Source organism: Solanum dulcamara, chromosome 12 (assembly GCF_947179165.1).
Source record: "Solanum dulcamara chromosome 12, daSolDulc1.2, whole genome shotgun sequence".
Classification (NCBI taxonomy): Eukaryota; Viridiplantae; Streptophyta; class Magnoliopsida; order Solanales; family Solanaceae; genus Solanum; species Solanum dulcamara.
Genome location: NC_077248.1, coordinates 24,282,955 through 24,307,813, shown reverse-complemented (window position 1 = coordinate 24,307,813; position 24,859 = coordinate 24,282,955). Strand labels below are relative to the sequence as shown.

At 36.4% G+C, this 24,859-nt stretch overlaps 1 long non-coding RNA gene across 1 annotated transcript; it reads right to left on the bottom strand.

The window, feature by feature from the left end:
- Positions 1 to 1,427: 1,427 nt before the first annotated feature.
- Positions 1,428 to 8,119, bottom strand: LOC129877390 (uncharacterized). Its single transcript, XR_008763534.1, has 3 exons — positions 7,876 to 8,119; positions 3,345 to 7,809; positions 1,428 to 1,714 (listed from the first exon to the last, which is right to left on the bottom strand). It is a non-coding gene; the product is annotated as an uncharacterized LOC129877390 (long non-coding RNA).
- Between the last annotated feature and the right edge of the window lie 16,740 nt (positions 8,120 to 24,859).

Sequence of the window (24,859 nt, the reverse complement as noted above, 5' to 3'; positions counted from 1 at the left end):
ATGGTGGCATTTTTTTCTAGAAAAAGTTGCATAGTAGTAGGATTTTCAATAGTGGTGATGGCCATCGATGCTAGTCTATCAACAAGCCGATTTTGTTCTCTGTAGATGTGTTCTACCTGCTTTAATCATCCAAAATGAGACAATTATGTTGGTTAGGACTAAGAATCTGATGAAGTACCTCCGTTGCGTCAATGTTTACTTTCACATACTGAAAATTATATTGTCTAGAGTAGTGTGAGTATTAAGCATATAATCAGTAACTAGAGCTTTGACGGCATAGTAGCTTATTGAGAGACTCATACGTCCAAATTAGACATAAACAAAAAGGGATGAAAACTCGATAAGGGACATGGACTTCATTAATGTCTTCATGTGGATGAAAAATCCAATTTCCTACGGTGTCCCAAAGGCTAGTAATAATAGTATATATAGGTGAAAAAAAGTATAATTTGTGTTTTCAAAAGTCTTTTTATTCCAACCTTATAATGGATGGGATGAAGGAATGCTAATTTAGTTGCCAAGTACTTAGCAATTAGAGATGAAAAAGTAGGATGATTTGTCCTCATTGTTTCAAGTCTAAAATGCTTGTTTGATAGGGAAATGCGTAGATTGAGGATATAGTGCTAACAATCCCGCGTTTCCCCCTATCCCTATCATGGATAATGTTTTTGTCATGATGCTTGTTGGACCAGGTAATTCGATACCCCATGTCTATCATATTACACTAGTTGGGATACTCTCTTAGGCTTTATTGAGTGAGAGCACTCACCTTTGGCCCACTGAACACCAATCACGATGGTGGTAGAATGACAAGTACTCTTTCATTTTTAAACAGATATTTCAGATCTGAGTTCTCTTGGGTACAGAGTTGTCTTTGCTAGAGAGCGCTTTATCCCAATGTGAAACTGCTCGATGAATTTAATCGAATTTCAATGCGGCTACCGAACATCGAATTAAAAAAACTATGAGCTTGGCATTCTGATAGCTTTAACTCTCTTAATTGAACCCACCCGGTAGGGTTGAGGCATACGTTAAAATGTGAATTTTCTTCCATTGGTATTTTTCAAAATAAAATATATTTTACTTTTTTCTCGTTTCGTTTATTTGTCCACTTTAAATTTTGCACGTCCCTTAATATAACGATTAATATGAACATTTACCATAATACACATATTAGTGGATGTATATTTTTAAGTCTTGATAAATGATTTGAGAAGTAAGTAATTAATGTTAAGGATAAAATAGAAAAATAATAATTGTTTTTTTAATAATGAACGAGGGAGGAGTATTACCTTTTTAATTTTTTTTTAACTTTTTGGATCATCAAAGGTCAAATTATGGAACTCCATTATTTGGTTGATTATTTTATTTTTTTGGCTAAAAGAAATGGAGTTTCGCCAATTGTTTTTATAGATTTAGCCCAAAAAATATAAATTGAAACTCCATTTTGTTTGATAAAAGATTTTACTTTAGCTAAAAATAATGGTGTTAAATTGCTAAGAGATAATCTACTGAAGAAAAAAACGCTCTCTACCAGACCTAACCCTAATCGCCACCCTCAATTTTTTCGGTGACCATGGCCGCTACGGCCAGTGGTCAACCTCCACCTAGGGTTGATCAATCAGTAACAACTCAGATCCCAATGTATGCTGGAACGTTAGTACAACCCAAAGCCCTTGTTAAGCAGCCTCTGCCATTAAAACCAATTTCATACCTGCATGGAGAACCACAAGTAATATGGGAGCAGGAGGAAGTGAATCAGATGATCATCAATGAGAATTTGTAATATGCTGTAATAGGAAAATTTTCCTATGGATGGCCAACAATTCAAGATCCAAGGAAACTAATACCAAAGTAATGTGAATTGAAAGGAGAATGCAATATAGGTTTACTGAGTAATAGACACATATTGATAAGGGAGACACTTTTGGATGATTATGTGAATCTATTATCAAAGCCTGCTTTTTACATAACCCAGAAGAACTGGCCATTCCCAATGCGGACATTAAAGTGGGATCCAATGTTCAATCCTGAAGAAGAGACCTTTACTGCTATTGCTTGGATCTTTTTCCCATCGCTTTCCCCAAACTTCTTTGGGAAAGAGGTTATTTTTCCATTAGCAGCTGTTGTAGGCAAACCACTTCAAGTGGATATGGCTACAAAGAATCAGACTAGACCTAATTGTGCAAGGGTAAAAGTTGAAGTAGATATATTGAAAGAATTTCCCGAACGTATTAAAATTGGTATGAAGATGCAATCTGGGGAATTAGTTGAGAAGTGGATCAAGATCAAATACGATTATGTTCCAAAGTATTGCAAGACTTGCATGATTCAGGGACATAATGAATAACAATGCTATGTTGAACACCCTGAATTATACCCTACAAAATATAAGGAAGAAAAAGGAGGAGAACAATCAAAAGAGACAAAGAATCTTAAAGGCAAAGAAGTAAGAAGAGAAGACAATGACAAACAAAAACAGGTGGGAAAAGGGATAACACAACAAGAGAGGTCATATGATGATTTCATAGAACAGAAAAATAGAAGAGGCGGGGAAAGATGGAGACAACCAGAAAAAGTCTGGAATAAGGTGGGAATTAAAATAGGCAATCAATTCAATGCATTGGAAAGTGAAACTAAAGAACATGAGAAAGATCGAAACAACAAAACCACAGAAGGGAATGATGAGGAAAATAAGTCAATCCAAAATACAACCCCAGTAGCACGAGGCAGCAACAACAAAGGTAAAAAAAGACACCTGAAAATTCCACTAAAGAAGTTGAGCTGGTGGAAAAAGAGAAAAGTCCAAGGAAGATCCTTGATCAATATAGAAGTTGTAGCAACAACAATGAGAATATCAATAAAGAGAAGGAGGAGTCTATCAATAAATCAGTAGAAGGTCAGTCTTCAAAGAATCATAGCTATGGGGATGTTCAAATACTAAGAAGGGAAGATATGGTGGTGGAAGTTACTTCAAAAAGATTAGTAGAAAATCCTACCAATGGAGAGAAAAGTAGGGTAGTGACAAAAAAGTGGCCTGATTTAATAGATGAATCAGAAAGAAAAGTACAACACAGAAAAGAAATAGAGGAGGATGAAGACTTGGATTACAATATCCAGCAAATCAGCAAGGCTGAAGATTTGTCTCTAAGACACACAGATAGTCTGAGTAATGGAGCTAAAAGAGGGAAGGCAATCATTCTTATACAAGTGAAAACAAGGAGCAACAGGGATAAGACTTCAAACAGTGATCAATGATTGAAAAAGTACTATATTGGAACATTAGGTCTATCAATATTCAAAAAGCTTTGGAAATACTAATGGACTTAAATAGAAGACATTACCACTCTTTCTATTGAGCCGAGGGTCTCTCGGAAACAGCTGTCCTACCTTGCTGAGAGTAAGGTCTGCGTACACTTTACCTTTCCTAGACCCTATGTTTTGGGATTTTACTGGGTTGTTGTTGTTGTTGTACCACTCTTTCATAGCTCTTATGGAACCTTTTCAAGATCCTATAGAATTAGATCAATACAAAAAGAAGATGGGTTTTAGACATGCTGGAGTTAATTTCTCTGGTAAAATATGGTTGTTTTGTAGGGAGGAATTAGTAGCTACTTTTGTTCTAAATTCTATACAACAGATCACTATGAAGTTCAACAAAAATAATACTAAAGTCCTCATTACATCAGTCTATGCAAAATGCAATGCTTTGGAGAGATTGGAACTATGGGAAGAATTAGAGACTGTGGGTGAAAACAATCAATTACCATGGATTATTGGGGGTGATTTTAATGTAATCTTAAATGACAAAGAAAAGCTAGGAGGTCTAACTTTCTCTCAAAATGAGGTAGCAGACTTTGCACAGTTTATCAATAGCTGTGCATTAGTGGAGATCAGATTCAAAGAAAGTAATTATACTTGGTGTAATGAAAGAATTAAAGGGGAATGTATATTCAAAAGGCTTTATAGAGTTCTGGTAAATCAAGAATTTATGGAAGTACTCCCATCTTCATAAGTGCATCACCTCATCAGGCAAGGGTCAAACCATGCTCCTTTGTATGTGGTATGTAATTCAGAAGAAGAAATCATTGTGAAGCCTTTTAGATTCTTAAACTTCTGGACAAAACATAATTAATTCAAGTATATTGTAGCACAAAACTGGAAGGTAGATTTCACTGGAGGTCCATTTGTAGAATTTCATGCTAAAATGAAGAAGGTGAAGATAACTTTGTCTAGGTGTAGCAAAAAGGCTTTTGGTGACATCTTTCAGCAGATTGCCACTATGGAGGACATTGTAAAGGTTAAATAGACTCAAACGGAACTACAACCATCAGCTGATAACAGATAAAAAATAAGTAGGACAGAGGCAGAACTAAAGAAATACTATAAAATTGAAGAAGAATTTTGGATGCAAAAGGCTGGAATGAGGTGGTTTGCAGAAGGAGATAGGAACACAAAATTCTTCCATGCATATGTTAAAGGAAGAAGGAAAAAACTTCATATTTCAGAAATAGAAGATAGTCAAGGCCAATCTTTACAGACTATTCAGCAGATTGGAGGGGCAGTAGTTGACCACTTTGTAGAATAATTTTGAAAGGTTCATTATGACAAGGACATTTATATGCTGAATATATTCCCAGGATCATAACAACGGAAGAAAATAAAGACATTAGGGTACCTGATCAAGAGAAGGTTAAAAAAATTGTTTTTGCTTTAAATGGCAACAGTGCATGTGACCCAAATGGGTTTTCTGGTATGTTCTTTCAGATATGTTGGGATATAGTAGGGGAGGATGTCACAAAGCTTGTTAAAGCCTTTTTCTGTGGTCAAGAGTTACCTAAACATATTACTTATACTAATTTGGTACTTCTCCCTAAGAAGGAAATAGTAAAGAACTTCTCTGACTTAAGGCCTAGAAGCTTAAGCTATTTTACCAATAAGATTATATCAAGGGTGGTTCATGAAAGAATGCTAGTTGTCCTACCAAAGATCATTTCTCAAACTCAGTCAGATTTTGTTAAAGAGAGAAGTATTGCTAGCCCAGGAGACAATGAGAGACATCAACAAGTGAAATAAGAATGTGAATGTAGTGGTGAAGCCAGACATTACAAAAACTTATGATAGAGTTTCATGGATCTTCCTCACAAAAGTGCTGGTATTCAATATTGATTAATGTTAGATCTTTTGGATTTTTTTCAATCTTCCAGAGGTGTAAAACAAGGTGATCCATTATCTCCAACCCTTTTTATTATTGCTGCTAAGGTACTATTAAAAGGGCTGAACAGTATACATTAGGATGAAGGATTTCAAGGTTATGGTCTTTCCAAGTGGAGTCCAAAGATCAATCACCTTTTCTATGCAAATGACACTATATTATTCTATTTAGGGATAAATTTTCTATAATAAAGATGTTGAAGGTGTTAAGGGACTAGAAGATACTTTAGGACAACTAATCAATAAAGCTAAAAGTTTTTTCTATCTTCATGAAAAAAATCCTTTGATAGTGGCCATAAGGATGAGAAGACTTACAGGAATAAGACAAGGGAATTTTCCTTTCACTTATCTGGGATGTCTAGTATTTTATGGAAGAAAGAATTCTAACTATTAAGATCTTATTCCTAAAATCAACAGGAGGATTATGTCTTGGCATAGTAAATTCTTAACTTTTGGGGGCAAGTATATTCTTAATAATCATGTGTTACAGTCTATGCCTATATATCTTCTCTCAGCTATGAATCCTACCAAGAAAGTCATGGAGTTGATTCATCAAATTTTTGCCAAGTTCTTCTAGGGAAAAACTAGAGGGTTCAAAGGTAAGCACTGGGTGTCATGGGATGAAATGTTTTTTCCAAAAAAGAAGGGTGGCATTGGTTTCAGACTATTAAAGGAGGTAAACAAGGCTTTGTTTTCAAAACTATGGTGCAATTTCAGAACCTTCACAACATTATTATGGAGAAGATACATGTGGAATAAAGCTACATTCGGTGATTGTTAGTAATACTAAAGGATCTTGTATTTGGAAGAAGATATTAATGGTCAGAGATGAAATTGACCATGATATATGGTGGCAGGTGAAAGAAGGGAATTCTAGTTTCTGGTTTGACAATTGGACCAGACTAGGAGCTCTATATTTCATTAAAGGGGATGGAGCAAGGGAGGAAGAAATTGAAATTAATCAATTCATTACAAATGGAGAATGGGATGAGGACAAGCTAAAAGCTCTAATATCGGAGGATTTATCTAAGCATATTATAGAATACCATAAGGCCTTGCAAGGATAAGGAAAAGATTGATAAGGCTAGGTGGCTTGGTAAAAAAAGGGATATTCACAATAAGTTCAGCCCATAATTTGCTGAGAAGAAAGAGGGAGGAGTTTGAATGGGCCAAAGACATGTGGATCAAGAGGTTACCTTTCAAGATTGGATTCTTCACATGGAGAGTGTGGAGAAAGAGAATAACTACTGATGATAATCTTAAAAAGATGAGGGATCAGGTGGTTTCCAAATGCTATTGTTGTGAAAGGGGGAAAATTGAGACCATGACACATTTGTTACTAACAGCTCCCATAGCTCAAAAACTATGGAGGCAATTTGCTCTTTGTGCAGGTATCAATATGGAGGAAATGCAACTGAAACAACTCATCATTAAATGGTGGGAAATCAAGTCTCCCAAAAAGTGCAATAAATACTAAAACCGGTTTGAGCAGTGATAATTTGGGAGCTTTAGAAGAGGAGGAATGCAAGGAGGCATGGAAAAGAGGTAACTTATAGCTGGATGTATCATCAATGCCCATTGGGAATAAATAAGCTAATTAGGATTAAATACTACTGGATTAAAAGAATACCTTCAAAACTAATGGAGATGGTGGACATGCTTCAAAGGTATAAACATACTATCTATTTTCATATAGTAAGTTGGAAACTTACAAACATAGGTTGGATTACATGCAACACTGATAGAGCAAGCAAAGAAAATCCAGGAGAGATGCAGTGAAGAAAATCTAATCTATGCGGAGGCTCAAAACATAGGGGAGGCTACTAACATGGAGGCAGAGACAATGGCTATTTGGAAGTCACTACAATATTACAAACAAAATGGTTTTCAACAAGTGAAACTTGAAACTGATTCACTTAGTTTGAAAAACATGATCACTAAAGATTGGAGGATTCCTTGGGAGATTGTTGAGAGATTAGAAGAAATACAGGATATCATACAAGTCAAGCACATATTCACAGAAGCAAATCAACAAGCTGATTTCATTGCAAATGAAGCTATTAACAAAATAGGGTTAATACAATTTCGGAACTTCAACGAGTTACCAAGAAAAGAAAGGAGAATTCTTAATATTGACAAACAACAGATTCCTTCCATCAAAATCAAGACTATGAAAATAAACTACAACAAAAATGACTAGTAAGCTTAGATACAAAAGTAAAGCCACAGAGTCCACAACTACACTATTTACAAATTGAATGAGATCTATTTGGGAGCAAGAAAAGCTGCAAGGGAACTAATCAAAATAAGCTACTTCAGCCACCAAAAAGTGAGATAGTCACCAGCAAAAGGAGATAAGGGAACCAGATTTAAGATTGAAATTTGCACCCAGCAGAGAAGTCCAAGAGAAAGCAGCTTGTGAGCAACCCATTTTCTCCTTGTCTGCTTCAACTACAAAGAACCGAAGATCGAAAGATGATATAAAGAAAATGAAGAAAAGAAAGTGGAGAGTTCTCACAAAGGTCTTCAGAGCTAGAATTCATGGTTCATCTCTCATCGTAGTTCCTGCAGAACTCAACCAATCGGATAGCACACCTATTACAAGAAAGAGATCAGAAGAAGAAGAGGAATCAAGATTTCGATGGAAGAAAGGACACTTACCTTTGAAAGCTGATTCTGAAAATGGGACAAAAATGCACATGAAAAATATTTATCACCCAAAGAAGAAGAAGAAGGAAACCACAGTTTGGAGAGGAGGGAGCAAATATATTCAAGTGAAGGACAACAAGACAAAGAGGCAGAAAAGAAGAAAGAAGAGGCAGAAGAGTATAAACATAATTAGGAAACCCTACTTTCTGTTGCTTTATTATATAGATTTTTATGGTCCTTTTGGGCCAACAATGTTTAAGCGGACAAATTTTTAGTGTAAGCCCATTTATTGATGCAATAAAGTGGACCTTGAGTCCAAATTAAAATTTTCAAAAATGGTGTTAAATTTGACAAGCTTTTAGATGAATCAATGTGAATATTTGGTATGAGAATAATTCTTCATTGATACAAAAAGTCAAGGTAGTAACTTTGTAGGTAGAATTTTCTTAAACCATAAAATGGTTTCACAAGTTGAATCTTGATATTTTGATACATAGTGATGTCATTCATGACATCAAGCAGAAGAAGTCATTCCTATAAATAGGTAATTCTTGATTCATTTGAAACACAATTCTCACTTGTCTTCTCATCTTCTAAGGCATTTGATCTTCTTTCTCTCTTGTAGTATTTTACTTATATTCTTTTGGAGTAAAATAAATATTAGTTGATTGTGTCTGAGGATTAAGCAAAAGAAAATAAAATTTTACAGAACATTGTAAATTTCTAATTTTCTTTTTATTGTTTTCTCATTTACCATTTATTAGTTGTCTTTAGATATATCAATTATGATTTCATCACTTTCTATATATTCGGATTCCAAAACAATTGGTATCATAACCAAGATTTTATCTAAGTATGCTATGTGGTTGCAAGACAGTCTGAAATGATCAGGCTATGGCATATGCACTTCAAAACTTTATCAAATCAAAAATTGCTGAAAGGAGTAAAAACTTACAACTTGGAGTTTTGTGTCAAGGAAAAACAGACAAAGGTTAAATTTGATACATCTATTCATAATACTAAAGGTATTTTGACTCATGTTCACTTTGATGTTTGGGATGCTTCCAAAACACCGTCATTAGATGGGAAATACTATTTTGTAACTTTTGTTGACAACTTTTCTCGAATGCTGTGGGTGTACATGATTAAAATTAAAGATAAAGTATTGAGATTTTTTTTCAAATGAAAGGAGACGATACAGACTCAAAGTAGAAGAAAGATTAAGTGTCTTCGTACAGACAATGGTGGAGAATACAAATGTAATATCCCAATTATTGAGAAATTACCTTTTCATATGAAATGACCATTTTTCCCTTACTCTTAGCAGTTCATGCTTTGTTTGTGTTTCAGAAATGGTTTGTGTGGTCCTCGATCCGATCAGGAGAGATTTTGGTAATTTTGAGACTTTGGGTGGAATTTCTATGGGATAGTAGACTTTGGTCAATATTACGAGATCCAAGCATCAGATGGTAATTCCATCAGTTCTGTTGCATGCAGAATATTGAGTTTGTTCTAGTAAGGTTCTTGTTAGAGCCCCGAGATCTTAGAGTTCATTTTGAGTATTTAGGTTAAAAGTTGAATTTTAGGCCGAAGAGAGACCCATGGGGGTATGTTGGTCATAAAAACTTTCTTTTTGGAATTCGATGATTTCATTGGCTCCAAAACATATTTTGTGATTAGTTTTCACTATTGGTTCATGTTTATAGGATTCCGGATGAGTTCTGAGGGTTAAAAATATGTTTTGGAGTGTGTTGGTGGAAGTTGACAGTGTTCAACGCGGCCAACAAACCCTTTTTGGCTGAAAATAGCCCATATTTCGGGTTTCTTCTTTCTTTTTCTTATTTCTGCCATTGTTACTCAATTGAAGCTGAGGATAGATGATTTTTGAAGCAATCTTTTGAGGAAATTTGTTGGAGTAAGCCTCTTTATCATTTCTAAATTATTTTCTAATGATTTCATCTTCAAAAAAATATTTCAAAATCAAGATTTCAATGTAGATTTTGCGTTTTTCCCCAAATTTTAAAATTAGTAATTTCATAATTTTGAACTCGATTTCTATTTGATTTTAATGCGATTTTTAATCACGAACTCCCCTTGATGCATAGAATTTGTTATTCAAATAAATTTCTAGTTTTGCCCTTTTTATTTTTGGGGTGATTCTTGGACGATTTTGACCCCGATTCTTAAACCTTGCAATATTGGTATTATTGAAATCCTTTTTATCAATTTTTCCATTCTTGGTAGTTGATGATCGTTTCAAAGTCAGTGTTTGAGAGTAGAGCTCCGGTTAGAGTGTTCAAGTGAAATTTTGGCCTTCGAGGTAGGTTTAGCTATCCTTGTTTGAGACTGAGATTGAGTAATTGATCATTCTTATGTTAGACTTTGGGATGAGACCATATTATGAATTGAGATTGTTGTTTGTATTGTGATTCCCGTATGGGGGCTTGATTATACTGTGTTGCCCGAGTGAAGGCTTATATTTATGGTTTAGCCCGTGTGGGGGCCTTATTTGTCTTCCTATTTTCTTTGAGAGCATGTGATTTATGATTTGCCTAGTGATGTGTCGCCAAAATATGACATTTACAATGCTCAAAACAAGTAGTTATTGTAAGTTCTCAAGCCCCATTTATTAGTTTGATATGTGTTTTTAGTTAGTTTTTAGGGAAATTGAAGCATGCTTGGGTTGATGGTATTTGGCATGGTTTATGTGGAAATTTAATTGATATTGAAGGATGTTGGTATCTTTGTGTTGAGTAAAGATCACAAGGAAAAAAATGCAAGAAGTGATAAAGTGACTTGAGCTTGGAAAGATTTTGCGATAACTTGAAAGGAGAACACAAAGAACGAACTTCGTTGCACATTGAAGGACCTTGCCTTGGATGTTTGGAGACTAAACCAGCTTGTTTTGATCAAGGGTGCACACCAGAGACCCTTAGAGGTTTATGGTGCACACCACTTCCTGTGAAAGGCAGCATCCAGTCATGAAGAGAGCTCCCAAGAGAAGGCAGCCAAGAACTTGGCTAAGGCAAAGAACACAAGCCCCTTCAAGGGTCGTGGTGCACACCATACCCCATCATAGGTGCCTTGGTGGGGTGGCCTGCTCCAAAATGCCAAGGAAAATACCAAGGAATACCACCACGAGCCATTGTGCTCACCACTAGTAGTGGTGGTGCCCGTCTAGAGCAATCCGAGCCCAACAAGACTTTGGTTTCCTAGTTCATTTAGGAGTCGTTTTAGGTTTCTATAAATACCCTCTTGTGTTATATTTTTAGGGTACGCTTATAGACACACTTTTCATACACTTTTACTACTATTTATAGGATATATTACGCGACCAAAACTCCATTGCTTCATCATCCACACGCAACTGGATAGATTTGGAAGAAGAACATACTACCTAGATTCTTCGAGTTCTAGTTTTGGTGATTTGATTCTAAATCCTATTCTTAAATTGTGAGTTTGATTCATTGTTATTTGTAAGACTTCTAATACATTTTTCATTCATTGTTTATTGACTTATCCATCGAAATTATGAAAGGCTAAACCCACAACAAGGGTTGTGGGAACCATGACGACTTAACTAGAATAGGCAAAAGTAGGATTGATATCTGTGATTTGTTTTTGCATGTATTGTGATTTCTTTATTTAAAAGTATGTCTTAGTGAGTTCACGCATTATGAACTTGATTGTATTCATTGCTTACCTAGGAGGGAGGTAGTGATTAGGAAAAACTTCACAATAGAAATTCAGAGAGTCTGGCTTCAAAAGAAGGGATAAACTCTGTCTAAGTTACTTGAGACTGGGAGAAGATAGTACTCTGGGATCTAGGGCGAGGGTTAGTATAGTATATATTCTGAGACCGAGAGGATATGAATGAGATACATCCATGAAGGATCGGGGGGTGAATTAGATGTTACCCAACTTGCCAAATTTTGCATGCAATACATTGAACGATAACATGAATATGATTAGCGTATTAACTTACAAGTCATGGGGAACACAATCCTAGTCTAGTCTTCATATTGTTTACAACTTCAATCTTGTTTATTTCTCACCGCATTACTATTTTGTTTCTGAATCACAACCAAATCCCCATTTTACTTTATGCATCTTTATTTTTGGGAAGTAGCAACTACGACTGAATAGTGATAGCTAATAGAACTTGTTTTAACCTATTCCCTGTGGGTTCGACCCCGACTCTTAGTTGGGTAAAATATACTGCTAACGATCGTCTATATCTCTTTTGAGAGGTGTAATTGAGTGTTATCACCTATGAGAGAGGCTTGTAATACTATTTGTCTTATAATGCCTATGTAAGGGGTTAAGTTGGGGATTTTGATCGATCACACTTGAGTAATGAAACCATTTCAAAAAAGGTGAATAGTTATTTCAATGTACTCCTTCCTATTACTATCTATTTGAGGGTGTATATCATGTTTAGGTTGAGTTTTGAGAACTTTGAACCTTATATTACATGTTGAATTGAAGATTATCTCTATACCATATGTGTTGTGATCATTCATCCTCATTCATCATATCATTGATCTTGAAAAGTTGAGAAATGTGGAAATTATTTTTGAGAACAAAAATGAGACACCTTTTTATATCCTTGAGCATGAGATAGGTGGAAAATTGATGAGATGTTGAGATTGTGACTTGGTATATGGACTGAGTCCCATATTGATCCTTGTATGGAAGCCTTAGCTTGATAGGTGTATATGATAGGTTGTGCGACAACCTTGATTCCACCGTACCACCACATTATTGCATCATCTCATTGCATTGCATTACTCTTTGAATTATTTGGCTTATCTGATAATATGTGATATTGAGTTAACCTTATATGTTTACTTTACTCGCTATGTTCTATATAAATTAGTGGCACCGATTCCTAGTGGGACTTTTCTGTATACAAATGAAAGTATTTCTTAGTTTATTTCATAAATATGATTGATTTCTTATACTTAGTCGGCCAAACCTACTGAGAACATGTCACGAACCAAAAATTGAGATCATGACGACACGCATTTCAAACCCCATTCCAATGCGTAAGCCGAAAAATAAACCATATGAGGCTCTCAAAGGGAATTCAGGCCACAATTAAACTCCAAAAATAACCTGGTGTCATAAGTGTAAAGAGCATATAGTACAATAATCGAGTCTGATATACATCATAAGTCTTTGAAAAATAGTAAAGACTATAAATAAAAGCTAGAAATAATGGTTGTACGAATCTCAAGACCTCACCACTAATCTGAATGATGAAATATCTCTGAAAGAAGAAGATCATACTACAGAGATACCATGACTAGGATCTACATCAAAAAGGAAAACAAAAATAGGGGTGAGTACAATCCACATATACTTAGTATGTTTAACCGACTGAATATAAGGAATTAATCAAAAGCTATGAAATAAAATAAGGAACGCTTCCACCTGCACACAGAAAAATTCTACTCGGACTATGCTTCCGCAAATTTATATAGAATGACACAAATAAAGTAAACACATAATCACAGTTCAATATCACAATTAAATAGATATTTTATCATAGGTATCAATGCCATGCAATGCACTATGATGATGCAATGATATGATAGTATGGTGGAATCAAGGCTGTCGCACAACCTGCCGTATACACTTACAGAGCTATGCTACCAAGCAGGAACCATGAGGGTCTCTCAGACCATATACCTCGTCACAATCTCAATGGATCAACTACCTCACCACCCAATTCATGGCCAAAGACTCACGATACTAATGTCTCATTCACTTGCCACCTATCTCCTGGTCAAGGACACAAAAGATGTAACATTTGCTTTCTCAAAAGGGTTTCCACAGTTCTCAACTTCCCAATGATCAATAGTAGTATGAATAAAGATAAATGCAATCACAATGTATAAGGCATGGGGGTAATATTCAACTCAACATGTAGTACAAAGTTCAAAATTCTTAAAACTTAACCTAAGCATGATATTCACCCTTAATAGACAGTAATGGGAAGGAAATACATCAATTAAGTGTTCACCCTTTTCTCAACAATATACCACTACTCAGGCATGATCAAAACCCTCACTGTTTCAGGTCTATATTGTTTTTCGCGAATGCGGACAATTAGCTCTACGAATACGGAGCTCATTGAAGGGACCCTCCGCGAACGTGGAATCACTCCGTGAATGTGGAGAAGGGAAAGCATGTACTACACAAATGTGGACACACTCCATAAACACGGAGAAGGAGATATATATACTCCTCGAATGCGGAGAAGAGATTGTGAAAACACCAGAAACCAGCAAAGGCTCAATTCAAAATTCTCCGATCACACCCTCGAGATTCGTTCGGAATCCTGTAAACATAAACCGTATATGCATTCCTAGTAAATTTGATGTTCTGGACTCAATAAAACTATCAAAATTCGAATTTGAGGTATCCTTCGCCCGAAATCTATTAAATCACAACTAAAGCTAGTTTTGATACTTAAAATACCTAAAATACCCTCAGTATCTCTAAAAATTACAATGAATCCATTTCTAGCGTTAAAATCACCCTCCAAAACCATTGGAATTATCAGAAATCTAATCCTAGTCTCCGAACTTAATTTATTGACCAAAGTCAAATTTAACTCATATAAAACTTCACTTTTCAACTTCAGACCTCAAATTCACATATCACGTCAAATATGTTTCCGATGACTTTCCTAGACCAATTTTTATATTTTGGAGTGATGGAACTAACGGAATCTCATTTCGAGATCTGTTAGCTTTATTTGGTCCCGAAAACCATTTTTCTCAACTTAACTATATAGAACTCAAGAATTTTTCCATTTCATTAACTATTAAGACTTTAAAACATTCACCCACACAAACTGAAAAAATAACACTCAAGTGCACTAATGATCTAGGTAAAATGGTATTTTTGTACAAGTTTCTGAAAATGACCCTGAAGTCCATTATTATAGACACCACTAAAAATGATGTTCATCCTCGAATATAAGATAAAGAAAGGTACCAGGAGTCTCAATAAGATGAGGGTACTAGGTCTGCATATCAGAATCTAACTCTAAGGGACTAACCCTCTTGTCGGCATAGCTCTTATGATGACTATGAGCTTTCACTACTCGACCCTAAATTAAACGTACCCGCTCTATAGTATATTTGAGTAATTCAGTAACTAATGTATCAACCATAACTGAATCAAACCACCCAATGGGTGATCGACACCTACGACCATACAATGCCTCAAATGGTGCAATCTGAATACTGGAGTGATAACTGTTATTATAGGCAAACTCCACTAAGGGAAAGTGTTGGTCCTTTTGGGCACCAAAATCAATCACACATGCCCTAAGCATGTCCTTCAACACCTGAATAGTCCGCTTGGATTGGCCATCTTTCATCCCCAGTCGTGTACCCAAACCATGCTAAAATGCCTCCCATAAGTGAGAGGTAAATATAGAACCCCGGTCTGACACAATAGAGATAGGCACCCCATGCAATCTGACAATCTCGTGAAGATAAATCATAGCTAACTTATCCGCATTGTAGCTAGTCTTCACCGGAAGGAAATGGGATAATTTGGTCAATCGGTCTACAATCACCCATACAAAGTCATACTTACCCAATGTCGTGGGTAATCTAGACACAAAGTCCATAGTAATACTCTCCCACTTCCACTCGGGAATAGGCATCCTTTGAATAGAACTACTTGATTTCTGATGCTCATACTTCATCAGTTGGCAATTCAGACACTTAGCCACAAAATCAACAATTTCTCTCTTCATGCCACACCACCAATAGTGTTGTTTCAAGTCATGAAACATCTTTTCTACTCCCAGGTTAATTGAATACTTGGAATAATGAGCCTCCTCCAATATCACATATACCCAATCACCAACCTTGGGCACATAAATATGACCATTAATCCTCAAAACTCCCTCCGGATCAATAGAGGCTGATTTTGCTTCACCACTCAATAGTTTGTCTTGAATGGTCCTTAACTTGTCATTCTCAAACTGGTGTGCCCAAATCTGTTCCATCAAGATAGACCTAGCCTTCACAAAGGCCAAAATACTAGGATATGTAAAAATATCAAGTCGGACCAACTGCCTAGCCAATGACTGAACCTTCAAAGCCAAAGGTCTCTCATCCGCCCAAGGAAGGCCAAACTACCCATACTAGGTTCTTTATGACTCAAGGCATCCGCTACCACATTACCTTTGCTCGGATGATAAAGAATAGTGATGTCATAGTCTTTCAATAACTCTAACTACCTACGCTGCCTCATGTTTAGATTCAGCTAGGAAAATATGTATTTAAGCCTTTGGTGGTCAGTAAAGACCTTACAATGCACACCATAGAGATAGTGCCTCTACAACATCAGAACAAATACCACCGCTACTAACTCTAGGTCATGGGTAGGATAGTTCTTCTCATGTACCTTCAACTGTCGAAAAATATAAGCTATAACTCTACCCTTTTGAATAAAATCACCACCCAAGCTGACTCTTGAAGCATCACAAAACACAATGAAGGTCATACCTCCCCAAGTAAGGCTAGAATAAGTTCTGAAGTCAATAACTTCTTGAACTTTTGAAAGCTCATATTGCACTCATCGGTCCATTGAAGTGCCACAGCCTTTTGATTTAGCCTAGTCAATGGGGATATAATAGAAGAGAAGCCCTGGAAAAACCGACTATAATAGCCTGTCAAACTAATAAAATTCTGAATCTCGGTAGCTAAAGTAGACCTAACCCAATCATGAACTATTGTAATCTTGGCCGAATCGACCATAATACCATCCTTGGTCACCACATGACCCAAGAACGCCACGGACTTGAGCCAAAACTCATATTTTGAGAATTTTGTATATAACTTCTCCTCTCTAAATCTCTGAAGGACTGTCCTCAAGTTTTTAACATAGTCCGCCTCATTCTTTGAATAAACTAAGATGTCATCAATAAAAATAATCACAAAGGCCAGAATACCCAGTTCATCAACTCCATAAAAGTAGTTGGGACATTAGTCAACCTGAAGGACGTAACCACAAACTCATAATGACCATAACAGGTCCTAAAAGCAGTTTTTGGGATATCAGACTCCCAAACTCTCAACTAATGATATCCCAACCTCAAATCAATTTTGGAAAACATTGATGCACCCTAAAGTTGTTCAAATAAATCATTAATGCGAGGAAGAGGATACTTGTTCTTGATAGTGACTTTGTTCAATTGTTGGTAGTCAATACACATCCTTATAATGCCATCGTTCTTCTTTATAAATAAGACTAGTGCACCCTACGGTGATACACTAGGACGAATAAACCCCTTTTCAACAAGTCTTTCAATTATTTTTTAACTCCTTCAACTCTACCGGAGCTATCCGATAAGGAGAAATAGAGGTGGACTTGGTGCCCGGCTCTAAATCAATCACAAAATCAATATCATATTCAGGAGGAACACACGATAAATGTGTGGGAAATACATCCATAAAGTCTCTCACCACCCTCGTAGTCTCTAAAGGAGGTGACTCTATAGTGAGATCACGCACATGAGATAAATAAGACAAACAACCCTTGTCTATTAGATGACAAGCATGAATATAAGATATCACCCCCTTCAGATATGAACTCGAATTACCCTTCCACACCAAGCTAAGCATATTGGGATAAGCTAAGGTCACAGTCTTTACATAACAATCTAATATATCATGATAAGGAGATAACCAGTTCATACTTAATATCACATCAAAATCAAGCATGTCTAATAAAATCAAGTATACACGAGTCTCTCTACTAAAAAATATCACCAAATACCCCCGATATACCTGATCCACCACTAAGGAATCACCTACCAGGATATAAACAGTAATAGGCTCATACACATAATTGCTACCCACATCCAAATATGTCAACACATAAGAATAGGTAGACCCTGGATCAAAAAATACCGAAGCAGGATGGTGGCAAACTAGAATAATACCAGTAATAACTGTATTATAGGCCTCCACCTCAGATCTACATGGTATAACATAGCACAATGGATAGTCCTCTTTGGCCTGTGAACCACCACGAGCACCACCATTAGCTTCACCCTTGGTGCTACCTCTAGTGCCTTGAGTAGTAACTCGAACGATTAGAGAGGGAGTAGAACAAATAGCCAGAGACCCGAGCCGCCTAGTAGAAGGAGAACATCTAGGGAAATCTTAGGCCTTGTGCCCAAACTCATCACATAAAAGAAGCCTCAAGTTCCTAAACACCGTGAAGGATAACTAGAAGTGTCAATACGGCCTTCGGAGCCCGAAAAACCACTATAACCTATCTGACCTGACCTATTTCCACTTGTAGCATCTGAGCCCTAGATAACTTCCTGGACTGGTCTGCTTTGATAACCATAGGTACCTGAACTTGAATACTCCCAGCCTCTAGAGGAGTGACCACCAAACTGACTTTGTCGATAGAATTTCTTGGCCCCGCCATGTCTAGCATGTGAATGCTCTCAATTATCCAGCGTGGTCAATAACACTCTGGAAGGTACCAATGGATAATACGAGGGAAGAGGCAGCCTCCTGAAGATAACCATCAAATCCCTTCACCAACTTAGAATCTGCTCAAACTCAGTAGGAATACTAGATATGGCATAATGAGACAACTTATGGAAGTAAGCCTCATACTCAGATAAAGATAAGGAGCCCTGCTCCAATCTATCAAACTCATCTCGGCGATGGTCACGGAGGCTATAAGGAACAAACTTCTCAAGAAATACCTCCAAAAACTTCTTCTAGCTCATCATAAGGGAAACAACAAGTCTACGGGCAATAACTGATATCCACCACTCCTTGGCCACCCCTGTGAACTGATATGAAGTGTAGGCTACTCTATGTTCCTTAAGAATGCCCAGGTTGAACAACCTATCCTGGCACTCAATTAGAAAATCATAAGACTTCTCCCCTACTATACCATTAAATCTAGGAGGTGCCAAACGAATAAATCTCTTAAAGCTTTTCTGCTCAGCTACCAACATGGCAACACTAGCAAACACTAGCAGAGCTATAAATCTCGGGGGTATGATAGAAGGAAAAAAAGAAGATATCGGTGTCTGGAACCCAATACTACTCCCCTAAATTGGTGGCGTAGTACCAACTGCAATAGTAGATCCTGAAGTACTCGAAAGAACACCAGGAGTCAAAGCACCATACAATCTAGTCCATAATCTGATCAATAAATCCTAAAGCATTGGAGCATTATCAGAGATTGCTTGAGGCTGGGATGGCCTCTACTCCTTATTCTGCTGCTCATAATCCTCTTTGTGGTCATACACCAGCTCAGGCAATGACTCTCTAGCTCAGCCACAAGTACGTGTTGCTTCCCTAGCTCGGCTTCATCCCCTGACTCCACCACGTCCTCTACCTCACCCGCGAACTTGATCTCGAGCAATAGATGCATCCTCACTCTCAGCGACTCCGTCTTTAGTCTTTATCATCTACATAAAAGGAATAAATTAGTGGTATACAATACTTGATATGAATAAGTCACATGAAAGGAATCAAATGAAGGAATTTATCCTAATAATTATCTTGTATCCTCTTAAAGATAAGTATGGACGTCTACGTACCGATCCATAAGACTCTACTAGATACCCTACTCTTTAACTCATGAGATCAGTGAGACTAGCACTTTAATACCAATTGTCATAATCCAAAAATTGAGGTCATGGTGGTATGCATCTCAAACCCCATCCTCATGCGTAAGCCGAAAACTAAACCATATGAGACTCCCAAAGAGAAGTTAGGCCATAATTAAATACCAAAAATAAAGGACAACAATTAAAATACCCCAAAACTTGGTATCATAATTATGAAGAGCATCTAGTATAATGATCGAGTGTGATATACATCATAAGTCTTCAAAAATAGTAAAGATTGTAAGTAAAAGCTAGAAATAATGGCGAACCATATCCCAAGACCTCACTATTAATCTGAATGATAAAATATCTCCGGAAGAAGAAGATTAGTAGCTACATGAGATACCCTGACTAGGATCTATATAAAAAAGAGACACATAAGTAGGGGTGAGTACAATCCACATATACTCAGTAGATTTAACCAACTGAATATAAGGAATTAATTAAAAACTATGAAATAAAATAAGGAACACTTCCACCTGCATGCAGAAAAGTCTTTCTCCGGCTACGCTTTCGCCAATTTATATAGAACGGCACAAATAAAAATCCATATGTACTCAGTAGGTCATTTCGAGAATGAGTCCTACTTTTTTTTTCCAAAATAAATCCCTTTCATAAATTTAAATTGGGAAATTTTTGGACTTTTTGGTAAGTTTGATTAATTAGTTGATGGTTGATTTAAATAATTAAGTTAATTGGTGGGCTAAAGTATTAAATTATTTAATTTCCTATACCACTTGGTCCATTAGTTAAATTAAGTTAAAAAGAGATTAGTGTTATTATTTTCTAAACCCTATGAAAGGCCGAAGGAAACTGTTGTCTGCTTCTGCAAAAATATGCAACATCACGGTTAAATCAGGTCAGTGAGTTGAGTGGTAATAATTCATATAGTAATATAATGACATCATCATAGTAAATTGATAATATATGTTTAGACAATATAAAGGCATGATATATTCATAATGATTGGGTGATGATGAGGAAAGTTTTTTGAGTGGAAAAATAAAAATTATTAGATAATGATGTATAATAATGGAACAATGGTATAATAGAGTGTTAGATGGATATTGCAGTTTTTGTCAATTTGAATGAAATGGTTGTAGGTGTTGCCTTTGCTTTCTTAGTATTATATTAATTCTTTTTAAGGGAATGAGATGGTTGTAGGTGTTGTCTTTTTTTTTGACTAAAATTTGAGTGGAAAATTAATGGAATTAGCCAATGATAGGGTAATGAAACATAATGATGAATATATGGCCTTATAGGTTAGCTACTGCATAATTTTTGTATTTCCATGGTGATACACTTAAATGATTCGTTAACTTGGTGATGCGTTGGAGTTTTTTGTATGGTATAACATTATTATTAAAGTTTGATATGTTAGCAAAACTCATTAAATATTAGGTGTATTTTTTTAAATGAATTCCATTGGATTTAGGATGTTTGAAGGACTTGAGACTTAACCCTAGACTTGATAATTGATACTTGATTATAGGTTTGGGCAAGTTTTTGGGTCTAAACTAGATATACAGTGATGTGGGTGCTGTTAGTTTCGAAATCTTATTATGATCATTTATTTGATTAGATTGTCATATTTCAGATACTGTATGAAAGGGGAAGGCTCAAGTCTCGGAGTGATTGTTTGATTATTTGAGGCAAGTGAACTTTTAAAACTCTATAAATCTTTAGAATACTCGAATTTTCTTTTTTGTATGCGTTGGGGAGTAATGGAAAGGAGGTGATTGGTTATTTATTCACATGAATTGCCTTTAATAAATGAACGGGGTTAAAAAACGCTAGTGTTTTTCTTGATTGTAATTGAAAAGTGTGAAATGCCTTGATCTTGATATTGATGACCATTTTTATGATATGCTTTGATAGCTGCATTGTGATTGTGAATTTCTTAGACTTTTCATTCCTCATTATTGAGTGAACAAGTTGAATTGCATTTTGTTCTTGAATACTGTGATGAGATGGACATGTGTGATGCCTAGGACATTGCCGACGAGAACGTGATGTTGATGTCTTTTCCGGTGAGAGTGTGATGCCAAGGTCATAGCCGACGAGAGTGTGCTGTCGAGTACATTTTTGATGAGAGTGTGATACCGAGGTCATTGCCGACGAATGTGATTGATACTCGATTATTAATAGTGAGTGAGCACCCTTGCACACTTGTTTATGGTGTATTGACTCTTGTGATTGATTCGTGTGCTACTTGTGATTTATGTTTTGTGATGACCTAACTGTGATTATGGAACATATCAGACTGTGTATTATGAAATCTATGTGGGGCTGATTTTCTGTGCAGGTTGTAGTTATAGAGGTTCGGTTGGGAGGAAATGAGTTCTTGTATTCTTTAGATTTGCTTAGTTTTGTTAGTTGACTTGCTGGGTACCATGTTGGTTGGTACTCACTCCTTGCCTCTACACTTGTGTAGGTTCTAATCCTGAACACTGAGTTTGAGATATCCATTATCCTCCGAGGCTTCAAGGTGACTTAGAGAGGTAGCTCATTGACGCCCGATGATCTCCCTTGTCTCTTTTTACTTTATGCTTTGTTCTATATGAGATAAAAAGATATTTGAAATTTGTATTATCTTTCATTTCACATTTATTAGTGGTTTGTACATATGACAATCAGATTTTTAGGGGTTATTTGAGGTTGTTTAAGACTTTCACTTTTGTTACTTGATATACATAGCATTTTCGCTGCATCTTCTTTAATTATTGGGTTTAGGTTGACTTGTTCCGATGGGATAGAACAAGTGTCATCACACTTAATTTTAGATCGTGACAAGTTCAATGTCACAATCAAACAAATAGAACATTTATCACAGGTATCAATGCCATGTAATACACTATGATGATACAGTGATTTGATGGTATGATAGAATCAAGGTTGTCACACAACCTGTCGTATACACCTACAGAGCTGTGCTACCAAGCAGGAACCATGAGGGTCTCGTAGACTATATACCTAATCACAATCTCAATGTATTAACTACCTCGTCACCCAATTCATGGCCAAGGACTCATGATACTAATGTCTCATTCACTTGCCACCTATCTCCTGGTCAAGGACACAAAAGATGTAATATTTTTTTTTTTTTTTATGGGAACAGACCCTACACGAGGCTCCCACCTCTCGTGCACAGTCAGGGGTTAAGCAACACCCCCAAGCCTTAATATAAATAATCAAAATAAAAATACAAGGAGGGGGACATAAACCTTACCTCCGATCCTATGGTGGTTCATAAGTTGGCTAACCTATTAAGGTCGGCTAACTCATCCCCGATACAAAAAAGAGACTAACTATAACTAGAAAGCAGTAAACCTGTGAGAGGACTCCTCCTGGTACAATTCAACTATGAAAGCATAAATGAGGGAGACTCTCCCCTTCCATGAGAAACCAGGAAAGTAACCTACACTAGTCCTATTCAACTATGCTACGTACCAGACATAGCTACATTGAAGAAGAACAAGTATACGAAACTTCTATCTCGCATGGGATGGGAAAATTCTTTTCATCTTTGCTCTTTTTAGTCTTGTCGTACCAAGAAAATCCAGGTGAAATGTGCCATTGCATCAGTATCATGATTATCAGCTATGGGGGCTGAAAGGAGAGGAAATATATGGATCTATAGTATCCAACAGCCTTGGAGTTGTGGAGAATTAGGTTCAGTAGTAGATCCCTCTTTTGGTACCTGCACAGGCAAACAACACCAGAAAAACACACAAGCAAACTATTGTGTGCTGCATATGCTGTATACTGCTGCTGCTGTGCTGCATATGGTAGGTACAGATATTCTCAAAAAGGGTTTCCACAGTTCTCAACTTCCCAATGATCAATAATAGTATGAATAAGGATAAATGCAATCATAATGTATAAGGTATGGGGGTAATATTCAACTCAATAGGTAGTACAAGGTTCAAAGTTCTCAAAACTTAACCTAAACATGATATTTACCCTCAATAGATAGTAATGGAAATGAAATACATAAATTAAGTTTTTACCCCTTTCTCAACAATATACCACTACTCAGGCATGCTCAAAACCCTCAACTCAACCCCTCGGATGGGCATTACCAGTCAAATAACCTTTATTCATCTCTACTCGGTCAAGTCATAGATTACATAGTCTTAATCACAGATAAAATATCATATAAGGCCCTCACACGGGCTACATAACATATTTAAGCCCCTACACAGGCAACACAATATCAATTATCAGTCCCAAACTACACTATGACCTCATCCCAAAGTCTACAACATAGAATTTGACTAATCACCCCAACTTAACCCTAAGAAGGATAGCCAAACCTACTTCAATAGCCAAAACTACACTCGAACAACTCCACCAGAAGATCAACTCTCGAATTCAATACCCAAAATGAAAATCCATTATCAAGAATGAAATATACGCATCATAAGGAGTCCAATGACATCCATATTGATAGGTTTCAGAACCGGGGGTAAAACAGTCCAAAAATTGATAAATTTCAAAAAGGGTCAAATATGGAAATTTCTTTAAAATGCGTTCTACTCATAATAAGGGACTTATGGTTGAAAAACCGATAAAAATAAAGTAGAAATTGGACTGAAAATCACCATTCTCCTAACATTTTGGGTTAGGAAAGAAACCAAGAAATTTGGGGTTTGAACCTAAAGATTAGGATTCGAAATAACCAAATAATTAATGAAGGTGGAAGATTTTAGGTCAAAAATCACTTACCTAACACTTTTCCTCGAAAATGTCTTCTCAAATCGCCTCCCCAAGCTCCAAGAACTCAAAATGGTTAAAAACCAGAGGTTTTCTCGATATTTTACCATTTTAAGCCTATATTGTTCTCCGCGAATGTGGAGCTCACTAAAGGGACCCTCCATGAAAGTGGACTCCCTATGCGAATGCGGTGAAAGGAAAGCATGTACCTCTCCAATGCGGACACACTCTGCGAACACGGAGAAGGGATTATGCCTGCACCAAAAACTTGCAAAGACTCTATTCAAAATTCTCCGATCGAACCTTTGGGGTTCATTCGGAATCCTATAGACATAAACCTTATATGCATTCCCACTAAATTCGATGTTCCAAACTCAATGAAACCATCAAAATTTGAATTCGATATCTCCTTGACTTGGAATCCATTAAGTTACAACTAAACTAATTTCAGCCCTTGAAATATCCAAAATACCCTTGAAACCTCTAAAAATTACAACGAAACATTTTCTATCATTAGAATCACCCCTTGAAATCATTGGAATTATCAAAAATTCAATCTGAGTCTCCAAACGTGATTTGATGACCAAAGTCAAACTTAACTCA